We start from the raw sequence: 15,536 nt of genomic DNA on the forward strand, positions 1-15,536 counted from the left end.
TCCTGAAAGCATATAAGTAAAGCGCATCTGTAATAACCGAGCGATGAAATCGCTTAACATTAATATAATATACATGTCAACAAATAGTGACAGTGATGTGACAACATGCGTAAGTGTAACATCATGCCTGTGTATAACAACACAAAAGTGCACGAGCAGCATTCAAACATAGCCAGGAACTCAAGAGTGTACCTACGAAAAAGTGTCATTTTACCAGAACTTTAAATACTGGCGTATTTGTAAACACATCACTGTGTTTTTTCAAATCTCGGAGTCCCACCGCTTTGAAATTCTGGTAAGAAGGACCTTTGGATCCTTTGACTTTCACAACTTTGTTAGCAATGTTGCTGATTATGCCTAACACTCCTTTTTCAATCGCAGGCTCCCTCCAGAAACTCATATACGCCACCGATTCTGACATTCAAATAACGTCTCAGGTCAGAACACGGTTAATCGTTTATTTTCTTGGCACCTCGATTAACCACTGTAATAACTGCACTTTTTAACCACCCCTCGTTCACGTTTATTCTCGAGTAGTTCATTTCATTTTCACGATGCACACATGTTTCTTTAAGGGCACCTGAATAATTACCAGTTCATATCCACCTACGGTCGGATGACCGCCCTGACAGAACTTCCTGCACCACACACACACACAATTTAAAGACTCAACATTAGAGTATATATCATACACTTTTTCGTAGGTACACTTTTTAGTTCCTGGGTATGTTTGACTGCTGCTCGTGAAGAATAAATGTACACATTATGTACAAGATTCACATGAAGAGTTAATGAAATTTACGTGAAAGTTATTCAAATCACTTATCAGAGTGCCTATTGGGGACACTGGGACCAGCCAGAACATGGTGGTGGAAAGCCTGGATTCTTCAGAGTCAGACGTGCAGGGTAACTCAGGTCCAGGGGCAGGACATTTTGCACCCCATGGCCTGGTATTCCTGAAGTGTAGTGGGGAGGTTACCCAGAGGAGCAGGTCATAGATAGTCCCCAGATGCCCATAGACTGCATTTAAGGGAATGAGATGACCCCAGAGTCAGGAGAACTGGGAGGGACCGCAAGCCAGGGTGACCTGACAGTTCAGTTTTCTAGAAGAACCACTGCCAAGCAGAGGGTACAGGAGCCTGGATGGATGGTCAGGTTGAGTGAGAGCTCACCCCTGTCCCGCCTCAGGATACAGACCATGGGCTGAAAAGTCAGTCTCAGGATACCATCCCTGAACTGGTGGGAGGTAGAGTGGAAGAAACTTGCGTAACACTCGGGGCTGTTGCCCCGTACTCTGAGAAACAAATAATATTTAACATTTTACTCTAATGCTTTAAATTGGTGTGGGATATTTCTTGTGTGGTATGTCACTTTTTTTTTTTTGTTAAACATTTATCACGATCTGCACAGGTTACACAGCTGTATGCCTACAACCCTGGGGCCGGCAGCATATAACTAGATGATTTTACCTCAAAGAACACAGTCTTTACGCCGACATCTTGGGGGAACAGCAGTGAATCAGGATATATTGCATATAAATTGACCGGTATGAGCATAGTACTTAGACTGTAAACATATATTATAAATCGCAAATCTGTCTATATAGAACTAATAAACACCCCTCTTCCCCGCCCTCCATGTCATCAAGCTTATAACCCAAAATCCATCCAGCACACATTTACCTGTGAATGACTGTAGCAACGCACCCACCCCCAAGCACACAAACCCATAAATCAATATATCCCAGGAGTCAGCATTGAACCAGAGTGGCAATACATAATGGATACAAAGCACCACGCACCTTCATGCAAAAGGTCATTCATGTATTATTATCTACCTGGAGGTCAGAGCCCCCTGGTCTAGCCAAGTGACTAAGGGCACCCACACATCCAAGGGTCTAGATCTGCTAGGCAGCAAATCCCAGTATGTCGACAATTGATCTTTATAAGTATACAACCGAATTAATCCATTCCGCTATTGTAGGCGGATTCGATTTCTTCCAGTGTATTCCTACCTGACGTTTTGCGAGCAGGAGCAACATGGATGTCAGTTTTCCGGGGCCCCTAGGAACATCCAGTACAAAGCCCAAAAGTGCCATAAGTAGATTGGTCTGCAGTGGGATGCCAATATTGTTACTTATGTGCCTAAAAATCTCCGACCAAAAGTACGCTATTGATTTGCAGAGCCATGCTAAGTAGATGAACGTGGCATCGTGAGCCCCACATCTCCAACATCTTACATCCTGTTGAAAACCCATATGGTGTAACTGACGCAGTGTTCGATAAACTCTATGCAAATAATTAAAAAGTATAAGTCGTAACCTATAGTTCGGCGAGAGATGTTCAAGGTGAGAACAGCAGAACTGCCACTGTTTGTCCGTAATGGCAATATCAGCTTCCCTTTCCCATTTTACTTTTGATGTACTTGAAATAATGGGGAGAACTCTTGTGTTAGGTTGTAAATTCTCGTGATTAATTTTCGAGGGGACTGATTGGATAGAATATTTTCCAATGCTGGTAATGGAGCCGGGGCGCTTGGAAATTCGGCATATCTCGCCCTACATGTCCCCCCGAGTTGATAATACAGCAACATATCAGAAGCTGAGGATGGCTCAGGTTCACAGATTTGCTGAAGAGACAGAAACACATCATCTGGGTAGAGGTCCCTTCCCACCACCGGACCACGACCTCTTGCACGCTCAGTGACAGCCTTATCTGTTAGGGGGCCAATCAGCGGGTTACCCCCCAGTGGCATAGATGGAGCATATAGTTCTTTGTGCCGTGCCCTCTTTGCTATGTTTCTCCACGACCATCTTGTTGTTTCAACAGTATTTATGTCCGAGTGAGACCGCTTACATTGATGATATACTGCTAAATTGAGGGGGGTGGGCGCAGTTATATCTAATTCTATAGCCACATGTGGTTGATATGGGGTAGGATTTTGACAGAAATGCAGGTACTGTGCCTGTGAACTATAGGCACAAAGCTCAAAGCCAGGGGCCCCTAGTCCCCCCTGAGAGAACGGGAGAGTTAATAGGTTCCAAGACACTCAGGGTTGTCTACCCGCCCAAACCAGTTCAAGGATCCCCGTACGGAGTCATTTAAAGAAGTGAGTGTTTACTGGCATAGGTATGTTCACAAACAAATATAGTAGTTTAGGTAATATAACTATTTTCGTTATTGCAATACGCTCAGTTAAGGAAAGCGGCAGGCGCCTCTACCTCTGTATCTTGCTTTCCATCCAATCTATTACTCTCCCGTAGTTGGCTAACCATATTTCCTGTATAGATCTACTTATCCATATACACAGATATCTTGTTTCGCCTGTCGTCCACTGGATAGGAAACTCCGTTTCACATTGGTTGGTATGACCTGTAAGTGGTAACAACACAGATTTTTTCCAATTAATCTGCACCCCGTCAACCCCTCATATCTAATCAGTTCTCTTATGACTACGTCAAAATAGTTTATTAAGTAAATCGTCATGTCATCCGCATACATGGATATCAATAGCCCCCTTGAAGTAAATCCAATGCTTCGCTGTGTGTGATGTTGTCGAAGTCTCGCCGCCAATGGCTCAGTTGCGATCACAAATAGTAAGGGCGACAAGGGACAGCCCTGTCTCGTCCCCCTCGTTACGGCAAATGGGTCAGATATCTGTCCATTTACCTTCACTCTCGCTGTTTGGTTGGTATATATTATTTGGATTTGTTTAATGAGAATGGAACTAAGTCCCATCCTGGTCAGTAGGGCAAAGAGAAATTTCCATTTCAAAGAGTCGAACGCTTTTGTAGCGTCCAACAATGCTGCTACTGCCTGAACATGTGGGGATAAGTAATGCAATAGACCAAACATCACTCTCAGATTATGTGCTGTAGATCTACCCGGATTGATCTGGAAGTGCTATCTGTGGTAGCATTGGCTGTAATACGTTAGCCAGCAGTTTAGCATATATTTTAGCGTCTAGATTAATCAATGACAATGGTCTATATGAGTCTAGCTTTGTGGGGTCCTTATCTGGTTATAATAAGGTTATTATTGTGGTCTCTCTTAAAGTGGGGGGAGTATGCCTGTTTCCATCACCTCCAAGTATACCTGTAGGAGACGGGGGGGGGTGACAATATCCACGTATTCCTTATAAAAGGCCGCGGTGAGCCCATCTGCCCCCGGGGATTTGTCAGCTGGCATACCAGATATTACTTGCCTCACATCATCTACCGTAATATGTAGTTCCATGTATTCTCTGGCACCATTATTGAACCACGCCAATGCTATGGTATCCAAATAGTCAGTGATGTCGATTGTGATGGGTTAGTTTGGGAGGTGTATAATGACTGGTAAAATTAAGTCATAGTCTGGAGAATGTCCTGCGGAGTCCTGGCCACCCACCCTCATCACCTGTATGCAGGTTAGTGATATACTCAGATCCCCTCGGCGCATAGAGTAGGTTAGCCAGCGTTTTCCCAGCCCAGTCTCCCTCTCCGTACCGCCTGGCCTGAGCGTATTTATGCAAATATGCTGTTTCCCTCTCTGCCTCCTCCTGAAATTCAGTCAATTTCTACCTGAGTTTAGCCGTAGTAGCAGTGGATGGGGTCTCTCTGTTTTCCCTTTCCAAGTTCTGAATGCCTCGCTCCAATTTTGTATTGTGTTTCGTATGGCCCTTAGTACTCCCGACTTTAATGCCATGCAATGTCCCCTAGTGACCACTTTGAAGGCCTCCCTCAGAGTTCCAGGCGATTCCACTGATCCCTCATTTAACTCAAAATATTCAACTAGTTTCCCTCTGAGTTCTTCACGAAAAATTTGATCTAGTAATGCTTTAGATGGGAATCTCCAACTAAACGGTTGTATGTATGGCGGAGGGATTTGCAATTTTATCTGAGTGGGTGCATGATCAGAAAAGGTGTGTGGATGGTGTGTAGCTTCTGTGACCCAAGTGTGTAGGTTTCTAGATAACAGCCAATAATCTAGTCTAGACCAAGCGTTTCAATGTTGTGTTAAGCACTTGCCCTCTCTAGCCGTCAGGTGCAGAGTTCTCCATGTACCCACTAAGTGTAGGTCCTCTACGATCTCTAACAACATAGACGCTGCCTTAGGATGATGCTCATGAGACGCTCCCTGTCTGTCTGCTGAAGGTGACATCACGACATTGATATCCTACCCCCACAAAATCGCTGCCATCCCCAATGTCTGGAGTTTCTGCCAGATTTGCTGGAAGAATGTTGGGCTATCCGTATTTGGAACATAGGTGTTTACTGTCACAACTGGAGTCTTGCACAGCATCCCTTGGAACAGAATATATTTACCTTCGTTGTCTATCATCGAGTGATGTGTCTTCCAATGCAGATCTCTGGGTATTAATATTGCTACCTCTCATGAATAATTCGAGTAATTGGCTTCCACCACTTCTCCCCACCTGTTATGTTTGAGGATGTTTTTGGCTGCAGATGTTAAATGAGTTTCTTGCAGTAAGCATATATCTAGCTTATGCCTAATTAAATCAAAGTGAATCAGCCTACCCTTCCTCCGGTCATTTAAACCACTAACATTCCATGATAGACATGTAATGGTCGTCATGAGCACTGCAAGGAAAAGTTATATAAGTAAACTCTCTGTCTCTCCCTTGTGCCCATATTGAGTGCCCCTGGCATTACAGTAACAGCAGTGTGCAGTGCGGTGAGTTTACATCTCTGATCTAGAGAGTACCTTGCACCTGAACAGTCCAGGTATAACCGACCTTTTAGCTCCGACAAGTGACATGGCAGATAAATTAAACAGAAAAAAAATCTCCCTCCCTCCACCCACACCAACCCCCAATTAGGTTGTGAATCTCCCTCCCTTTCCCCCATGAACCATAAACATACAGTCCACAGTGTTAAACATAAGGGAATCATCCCATAGGGTAACGCGAGGAGGCTGGCAACCTCCCCCACTCTTTTGGTGGGGTGGCCAACCAGTTAATACATTGTATCCATACAATTTTTAAGTAGATAGTCACTTTCCCCTGACACATTCAGTTTAGCCATGACCACGGAAAGAACACTGGTCACAGTATAGTTTATTCATGATGAACACTTATCTGTATATCCAGCGTACAGGGCCCAGTTTTTCAATCATTGTCACTCATGGATTGTTCAGTCTGTGATTCATTCACCGCTCCCAGCTGTTTGTGGTCTTTCGCCAGTTGTTTAGCATATGCAAACGCAGCTTTAGCGTCCGTACAAAAGGTGGGTTTTCCGTGGCCTTGAACTCTCAGCTTGGCAGGGGAGATCAAGGCGTATCTAGTCCCGATCTGTTGAAATATATTTTTTGCAGGAATGAATTCCCTACGGGCCGCCTGAACTTGTAGCATGAAGTCCGGGTACAAAGCTATGTGATTTCCTTTATATTGAACATCTCCTTTCTCCCTTGCAAGCCTCAGGATCGTATATCTGTCTCTATAGTTAAGGACTCTAGCGATAATCGGTCTCCCTGGCGCCCCTGGTTTCGGTCTTGGACCGAACGTGCAATGAGCTTGTTCAATCAGAAACATGGTGGAAAGGTTAGGCCCAAAGAGCTCTCTCATCATCTCCTCTATATACCTCTCCATATTTTGGATATCTGTCGACTTCGCTATTCCCGTAACTCGTACGTTGTTCCTCCTCGATCTAGCTTCCAAATCTTCGTTCTTCTGTCTTATTAACTGCAGCACTCCATTCCTCGTAGTTTCTTGTCCATATCAGTTTGTCCTTCTTCCATTCCCGTGATTCTTGTCTCTAGGACACTCATGCGACCTTCTTGCTTCTCGACACGTTGCGTTATTCTGTCCATCCTTTCCGCCAGTGAGTCCATCCCTTGTAGACTAGATTTTAGATCTTTAAACATTTCCCTCATGTCATCCACGGGGGATTGATCCGTGGCGCTTTCTCCAAGCTGTTCCTGTTGGCTGGCATCACTTTCCACAGATTTGTTGGATTTCTTATCGAAGTTTATTTTTGGCTGGCAAGTTTCAGGTTTCCCCGTATCGATGATCTACGTTTGCTGAGATATGGAGTATAACTGCAACAGCCCAGATCCGTTTCCTTCGAGGCCGCCCACGGCGGCAACAGCGGTGACGTAACCACTCCCGTGCCCACTCCAGACCCCCACTTTTTATGCACACCGCCTAAATCCTGGGGGTCGCCCGCTGATTCTCATCCCTTGGATTCTTTTGTATGTGGAGCAGCCTGCACAACGTCCTCCTTGCCTGTAAGTCTATCCTCACTGCTTCAGACTATGTCTGCAGTCTCTATCATAAGCAGAGTGCGCATCCAATGTCTACGGAACTCTGGCCAGAATGGGCAGTGCAATGGGTCTTATATTATCTGCAAAGTCACCTGGACCTTACAGCTCTCCAGGTGGTATGCCCAGTAACTTGCACCTAAATCCGGCAGCAGGATAAACCTGCAACCGTGCAGCAGTGTTATGGCAGATGGGCAGGCCCCTGTACACGATACAGCTCTCTTCACACTGTATGTACCTCTTACACGTCATGCGCTGCTTCCCCTCCAGGCCATGATATTCCCGTCTCACCAATCCCTGTGAACTCCTGGCGTGCTTGAAGGGCAACTAGTATGATGCAAGGCAGCACGTCTGCTAGTATGTGAGATGATCGTGATCCGCAGTTGCAGCTCTCCTAAGCGCACTCTGCCCCAGCTAGTGGTACGTCAGGGCCAACAAACATCAGTTCCCGGCTCCCGGGTCACACAGAAGCTCTTGACTCCACCCGCATCTATCAGCGTGGTCGCAGGCAGCTGGTCACGCGTACTCGCGGAGCTCTGTCGTTTCCCCAAAATGGCAACCGCTCGGGGTCTGCCGGCCAGCTCCTACCTGCAGCCTCTAGCACCAGGTGGCTGTCCCGCTCGTTTTCTTTCAGTGCGGGGCAGAGCTTGTGGAGTGCAGTCCTCCCTGCCACACCACCATGGGATTTCTCCTGTTCTGCCGGGATCACCGTGTATCCCGGGGAGGTCCCATTGAGGCACTCGACACTGCCACAACCTCCCGATGTAGGCGCTGCTTCTCTGCTCTCACAGCCTGAAGGTATGTTGACCCCCGCTGCCTTCAATCAACGCCACTCTGGGGAGGTCCAATTACGGGCTGCCGATCCCTTTCCCCGCCGCTTTCACAGCTACAGAGAGCAATCCGCCGGCCTTCACGCATCGCCCGCCGGGCACCGCTCTCGCTTTAGGCCCCGGCTCCTGCTCAGCAAACTGCTGGTAGGCCTCTGCTCGGCGACGTGACTTTGCTTGGTGTTACACGCAGTCCACCCGCAGAAAACCCAGCTGCTGGTTCCTGGGCAACAATGGGGGCTGTTTTACCTCAGTGGACCACAGTTCTATGTGTTCTATGTGAATAAGTGTCGGATTTTGGACTCTCAGCCGGCGGAGCCGCACTAGTATGCGGCCATTCCGCTGATCAGCGTGGCCACGCCCCCGGTATATCACTTTATTACTGTATGAACTGCTGCATAAATATTTTACACATTGTCTCTAAGTTAAGCCTGACTGTTCTCTGCCAAGCTAGCAGAAGGTTGTGCATGGGTTAATTTGGGGTTGCTTATGACTTCACCTAGACAAGGATTGTGGTTGCTGCTCGAGTATGGTTCACCACATCAACCAGTACCCAGCATCTTACACTAGCAATCGGAGACAAGCTTGCCTTTTACTATAGGAGATGGCCTTGCATAACACAGTTTACTAACCCCATCACTTATCCTGCCAATTTGCATGGTAGAGAGCTCAAAAGTTGCTGAGTGTTTGATTACATTTTAAAGTGCTAATATTGCCTATTTAAGAAATCACTGTAGGGGTGAGGAATAGGCATGGGCGAATCTTGCGAATTTGCAATTTGCGAATTTGCGAATTTTGTGAATTCGCAATCCGCAAAATCCGCGAACTTGCAGATTCGCGGATTTTGCAGATTGTGTGGGGAATGGCCGGGTGGGAAAATGGTGCACATCGCTAGTGTGAGGGGCAGGGCCAAACGGGCGAGGCTTATATGCGAGTTCACATGCCTCTTGTGTGCATAAAAGGACAGGCACGGATCAGAGAAGCTCGTGGTCACAGGAACTGCACAGGGATTGAGCTTGTGAAAGTCAATAATGCAAAGGCCTCCATCAAGCATCATAGCTATTTTTCGACGATAGATATGGGGAGAACGCACACCTGCCCAGCCTCGACAAAACTCACATTTTTGGGGGGCTGATTAACTTTGCCATCACACCAAAGAGCGCTGGGGTCCCTCGAGTGAGCTGTCCATCAAGTGGGTAAAGGGCGCGAAGACGGTGCACACACCACTAGTGTGTGGGGAGGGGCCAAACGAACAGGGCTAATATGCGAGTTCACATGCCGCTTGTGTGTATAAAAGGACAGGCACGGATCAGAGAAGCTCGTGGTCACAGGAACTGCACAGGGATTGAGCTAATGAAAGTCAATTATGCAAAGGCTTCCATCAAGCATCATAGCTAACTTTCAACGATAGCTATGGGGAGAACCCACACCTACCCAGCCTCGACAAAACACACATCATCCTAACTAACTATTTTAGGATGGCGCCGGCAAGCAGCCAGCGCCATCCTAAAATAGTTACTAAATTAGCTTCATCAGGAAGCACTAATAAATAAAATAAAGCAGGTGCTCGAGCACCTGCTTTATTTTATCTAGTAGTGCTTCCTGTTGAAGCTAACTTAGTAACTATTAAAGGATGGCGCTGGCAGCTTGCCGGCGCCATCCTAAAATAGTTAAAAGTTCAACATGCTTGAACTTTTGCCCCCGAAATCCGCCGCTCGTGGATCTTGCAGATTTTCAGTATATTCGCGGGAGTTCGCGGATCGCGGATTTACCGAAAATCTGCGAAATACGCGAGCGGAACGGATTTTCCGCTCATGATTAGTGAGGAAATCAATTGGTCCCTCTTGAAAATTCATAAAATTAGGTATATGGTTGATGTCCTCAAATATGGATCATTGAAATATTTCCTCGATTGAGTTAGCATTAATGACTCCCGATTTCTCAAAAACTGAGGTACGCTCAACTATCACATGCACTCAGAGACCATTAAGATGAGTCCCTAGTGCCCTTAAAATATCTCCCATAGTGCAGCTTTTACATATGTGGAAAGTCTGTGGAGGGACAACAGGACAATATGCCTTATGTATTGATCATTGTTTCTCAAACACCAATCCCTCTATTATATGTGCATGGTGAGAGCAATGACTCCAGATTCAATTCCAAGAGGGATAGTGAGAATATACTGAGGCAGACTACAACAAAGGCCTTAGGGAATCCTGTTTGAAGTATATCTTCTTTAAAATACTCCACCACTGGCACTGGTCACTGGCTTAGGTCCCCATGGCCAAACTCTGCATCGACTCCCGATGCTAGAGATGCTGGAAACACCCTAGTGACTTTATACACATCCTATGGGATTTGGGTGTCAAATATGTGGGTGTTTGAATGCTGACTTGCATGCGTCTCCTCCAGTGACAGGACGAATGCCACTGCTGCTTGATCTTTCAGAGCTTAGAGATATTTCCTCCCATGGGGCTCGTTGGTTGACAACAGCACTAGGCACAGCCTAAATAGGCTTGTACGTCACTGGAAATCAGACGCAGTTCTGATGTTCCACACCTGGTTGGAAAATATGTGCGGAATAGTGATTTACGAAAAACTGATTTATACACTACCTCTTGTTCAATAAATATGTTGAAAATTCTTTAGGAACGAACCTCAACCTGGGGCCCATTGTGCAGAAAGACTTTAATTTTCATAAAAGGTCATCAAATATTTCTATCCCAGTCCCCACCTTCCCCTGACAGTGGCAGTATTTGGAGCTTAAATGTTGTTGGTTGTTTTCTAATCAAGGTTAGACTTGTAGAGGTTTAAAAATACCTTGGGCTCTAGGAAGCCTGGAGACGGTGGTTGATCAGGCATGCCTGTTGTGATCTGTTCCTTAGAAGAACCAAACTGGCCAACTTTGTATTATACTTTTGCTGTCATTCGGGCTTTTTTTGATTCGGGTCATGATATTTTACGTATTTTTTCTTTTTTCCCAACAGATATGCTTACTAACTTTTGGGAGAAATAACTTGATATTTCATTGTATTTTATGTTGTTTGGCAATGCTAATACAAAATTGGAACACAAAGAAAGATGGCAAAACAGTGGCAAAGGGAGAAAGCAGGAATTATAAGGAACCTGCAAGAGGGATCTAAAGTGACAGGGAGTATCCGCTGGTAGATTATAGAGGTCTGAGGTGAAGTCAAGACTATGCAACTTTAATATTCAGCACCCGACTATCGATAGCGCCACCTGCAGTCTTCTGACCTACAGTTGGGTTCCTAAGGCTTATTCTTTTACAAATAAAGCTCTACTCCTAATCCATTAAAACAAAATTATTTAGGGCAGAGCGTATTCATATTCTCATCACCATGGCCTCAAGATGTTGAAATACAAACGTCTGGCCTCAGAACCCAGAGACCAGTGTAGCTGTGTAGGCGCGCAGTGCTCGAATCGAAAGGGAGGCTGACTAACCAATTTCTAGCTATTAAGCTTATTCTGTCTTTTGAAGCCTTCCTAGATATTGTCCAACTCCATAAGGCAAGGATACTATACATGAAATTCTATTATGTTATACTTCAAGTTAAAATCTATACAGCGAAGTGGAAGTTACATGACAAAGTTATTTGCACTTTATGTACACTGGATCATACTGACGATGTTGCACATAATGTTTGTCTGTACAGTTTGTGGCGAGATAAGGGGGAAATGGATCCGCCATTATGTAAATATTTAGGGTTTAAGAAATATCAGGAAGCTCTAAGAGTAATGAAGAGCAACACAACATCATATATAATTTTTAGATCGTGCAAGTGTTTATTATCTGTAGGATTCGTAAGCGGCAAGGGAGGTTTGAAACTGTAACGGTGATTGACCTGTTCGCTTTATCTTGTAATCCAAGATTACTATCAGTTTATCACATTTTATAAATCATAAAGCAGCAGAAACGAGTGCACCCATCCAGGGTAGTATTGCTGGGACACACTACATGAACCAGAATTCCTTGCATATCAAGGGCGTTGTATGAAGTAATTAAAAAGTGCGTCCCTTTCTGCACACAGAACGTCGAGCCTTTGAGAAAGGAGCTACAGGCTTTGAAACGCGTCAGGCGGAGTTGATGTGAAGCTGCAAGACTTCTGCGCACGGGATACAAGTATGCCAATAAAGGGTTTCCTGCCAGTGCGTGTCCGAGTGCGTTCTTAACTGAAGGGGCAGTTTGGAGCGGGATGTACAACGCGGCAGCCCTTGCCGCGAAGAACACACCATCCCATAAGCGGGGGCCATGGGGCTCGAGTAAACAACCTTGCCTCGTTTTGGGACACGGACTTTGGATTCATCTTGAACTCGTGTGCGGAGGCTCATCTGAGAGCTTTAAATATAGTCATCAGCAGAAACGAGTGCACCCATCCAGGGTAGTATTGCTGGGACACACTACATGAACCAGAATTCCTTGCATATCAAGGGCGTGGTATGAAGCAATTAAAAGGTGCTTCCCTTTCTGCACACAGAACGTCAAGCCTTTGAGAAAGGAGCTACAGGCTTTGAAACGCGTCAGGCGGAATCAATGTGAAGCTGCAAGACGTCTGCGCAAGGGATACAAGTATGCCAATAAAGGGTTTCCTGCCAGTGCGTGTCCGAGTGCGTTCTTAACTGAAGGGGCAGTTTGGAGCGGGATATATATATATATATCCCTTACGGGAAACTACTCCGCATAAAAAGGAACAACACTAGGAAAATAGACTTTGAGAAATATGCAGAAGAAAGTGTCAGAAGATTCCATGGGAGAGGCTATAGTGCATAGACTTTTAATGGAGCCATGAAAAGAGTAAACTCCTTGGAGAGGGATAAGCTTTTAGAAACAGGTAACAAAAGAAAGAAAGATAAAGGAGGTTTCCGAATGATCACAACCTTTTCGAAGGATGCCACTAAACTCAGGTCCATGTTTTGTAAGCATTGGAGTTTACTCCAAATGGACCCGGTCATCGGAATGGATATTCCGAGGAAACCTCTGTTAACCTTCAGAAAAGCTAGGTCCCTGAGAGACACCTTACAAGCAGTTTTACAATGAGGAGTAAAGAATTGAGAGGTTTCGAAAAAGATCTGAAGGGATTCCATTCCTGTAGGAAGTGTAAGGCATGTGTGGGGAGCAAAAAGTGACGAAATATCAGGTACCAGGTCTGAAGAAGCCTAAAGAAATAAAGAAATTTCTAACCTGTACCACCCCATACACGGTCTACTGCTTACAATGCCCGTGTGGGCTAAAATACATTGGCAGTACTATACACCAAACTAAAGTAAGGATACTAGAACACGCAAGGGCCATAAATAATGGTGACTTAACGTATCCCGTGGCACGCCACTTTAAGGCACTACACAAAGGGGATAGGAATCTCTTAACTTACTTTATCTTGGACCATGTACCCCTTAACCCTAGAGGGGGGATAGATTGATGACCCTTAGGAGGTTAGAATCGAGGTACATCATTGACCTCCATACAAAGACACCTGGAGGCCTCAATTCACATGAGGAACTGGCTGTACATTTGGGGGATTAAGATAGTGATGGGTTCCATGATTGATATCTAAGAGTATGATATTTTGACAATTTTTGATGGTTTGAAGTGAGGTTAGAATTGAAATGTGAAACATTTCTGTGAAAAATTGCTGTATAAATAGGAAGTAGGGTTTTGATCAGTATGTGAACTGATTGATGGCTGAAATTAGACGTTGTGAATAGAGTATAATTGGAATGTACAATGTGCTCATTTGTGGGCTTAATCCATCGGAATATGTAAAGCAAACATAGCCCATCTATGGGCATTATGAACAACTGTGACGCTCAATGTTTGCATTGAATTGTTATTGAGCATGCTAACTAGAAAATAGCAATATACGCTGTATTTGCACAGTCCAAGATGGCGGCCATGTATGTGACTAATTGTCCTTTCACAATGTCGATGTATTACAATGAACATAAAAAACGGCCGTTTCGGTGACGCCATGTTACCATCGAAAAAGGCGACAGCCGAAACGCGTCTCGACACCGTGAGTCCTTAATAAAATCTTGGGACTCGTCACCTTGAGTGCTTGGTTCTTTGTGATGGGGATCATGAAGTTTTGGAGCAGGTATATATATATATACAGCAAAAACAAGCGCTCATAAAATCAAACATTGTCATAAACACCATGAGGATGATGAGAAACATTGGGACTAACACTCCAAGATGGCGGCCAAAAACTTTGAGGGACGGCTATTCCAGTGTAGTCCTACCTCGCTGAAAATCAGGAGGAGCCTAATAAATTGCTTTTAAAAAGAACCTTGTAACTTTGGTTTCCTTTTTCACCTTATAGCATCTGAGGAAGTCTGCTAAGACGAAACGCGTCATGCTGGGTGCATCAAAGGATTTCTTATACCCACAGCGTGCTCCTAACTGTTCCTGAAAACAGGGACAGACTTGTATGAATATATATATATATATATATATATATATATATATATATATATATATATATATATATATATATATATATATATATATCAAATCAGTTGCAGAATACTCATTTGTACAAAGCCACAGGAAGACTGTTAGTTTTCACTTCTATTTTAATGGCAGCATGCACACGTGGGACTTCACAGCAGTCCCTTTCAAATGTCTTCTTTCTCGTACGCCTGACGCGTTTCAGGAAAAGAGTTTCCTTTCTTCAGGGGCACAGATTGTGGGCATTGATGACAGCATTTGGCACTCGCGATATTTAATGAACACCTGTCCATGTGGGAGTGGCTACAAAGGCCTTCTGGATGTTGTAGTGCCGTTTATTTTCTTTCCCCAGTGGCTGCGGTCATCATGTCCTTTTAGAACAGTCTTTATCCCAAGTGGGTGGAAATGGGATTCGCTGCAGCCCCACGTTCCGATTTATTGCTGTCATTAGGTGAAGGCGAGCATCCCCCTGCGTGGGGTGCTAGCCCGCTTCCTTCTCCGTGTTCAGATCCCTTTGCTGAGATTTGAGGAGATCCGCTTTTGGCAGTGGGCTTCTGTACACGACCGAGGCCAGCCGTAAAACATCAAATCAGTTGCAGAATACTCATTTGTACAAAGCCACAGGAAGACTGTTAGTTCTCACTTCTATTTTAACTAGAAAATAGCAATATACGCTGTATTTGCACAGTCCAAGATGGCGGCCATGTATGTGACTAATTGTCCTTTCACAATGTCGATGTATTACAATGAACATAAAAAAGAGCTGTTTCGGCGTCGCCTTTTTACCATCGAAAAAGGCGACAGCCGAAACGCGTCTGGACACCGCGAGTCCTTAATAAAATCTTGGGACTCGCCACCACGAGTGCTTGGTTGTTTGTGATGGGGATCATGAAGTTTTGGAGCAGGTATATATATATATATATATATATATATATATATATATATATATATATATATATATATATATATATATATATATATATA

The sequence above is a fragment of the Lissotriton vulgaris genome, chromosome 2_1, assembly GCF_964263255.1.
Source record: "Lissotriton vulgaris chromosome 2_1, aLisVul1.2, whole genome shotgun sequence".
Lineage (NCBI taxonomy): Eukaryota > Metazoa > Chordata > Amphibia > Caudata > Salamandridae > Lissotriton > Lissotriton vulgaris.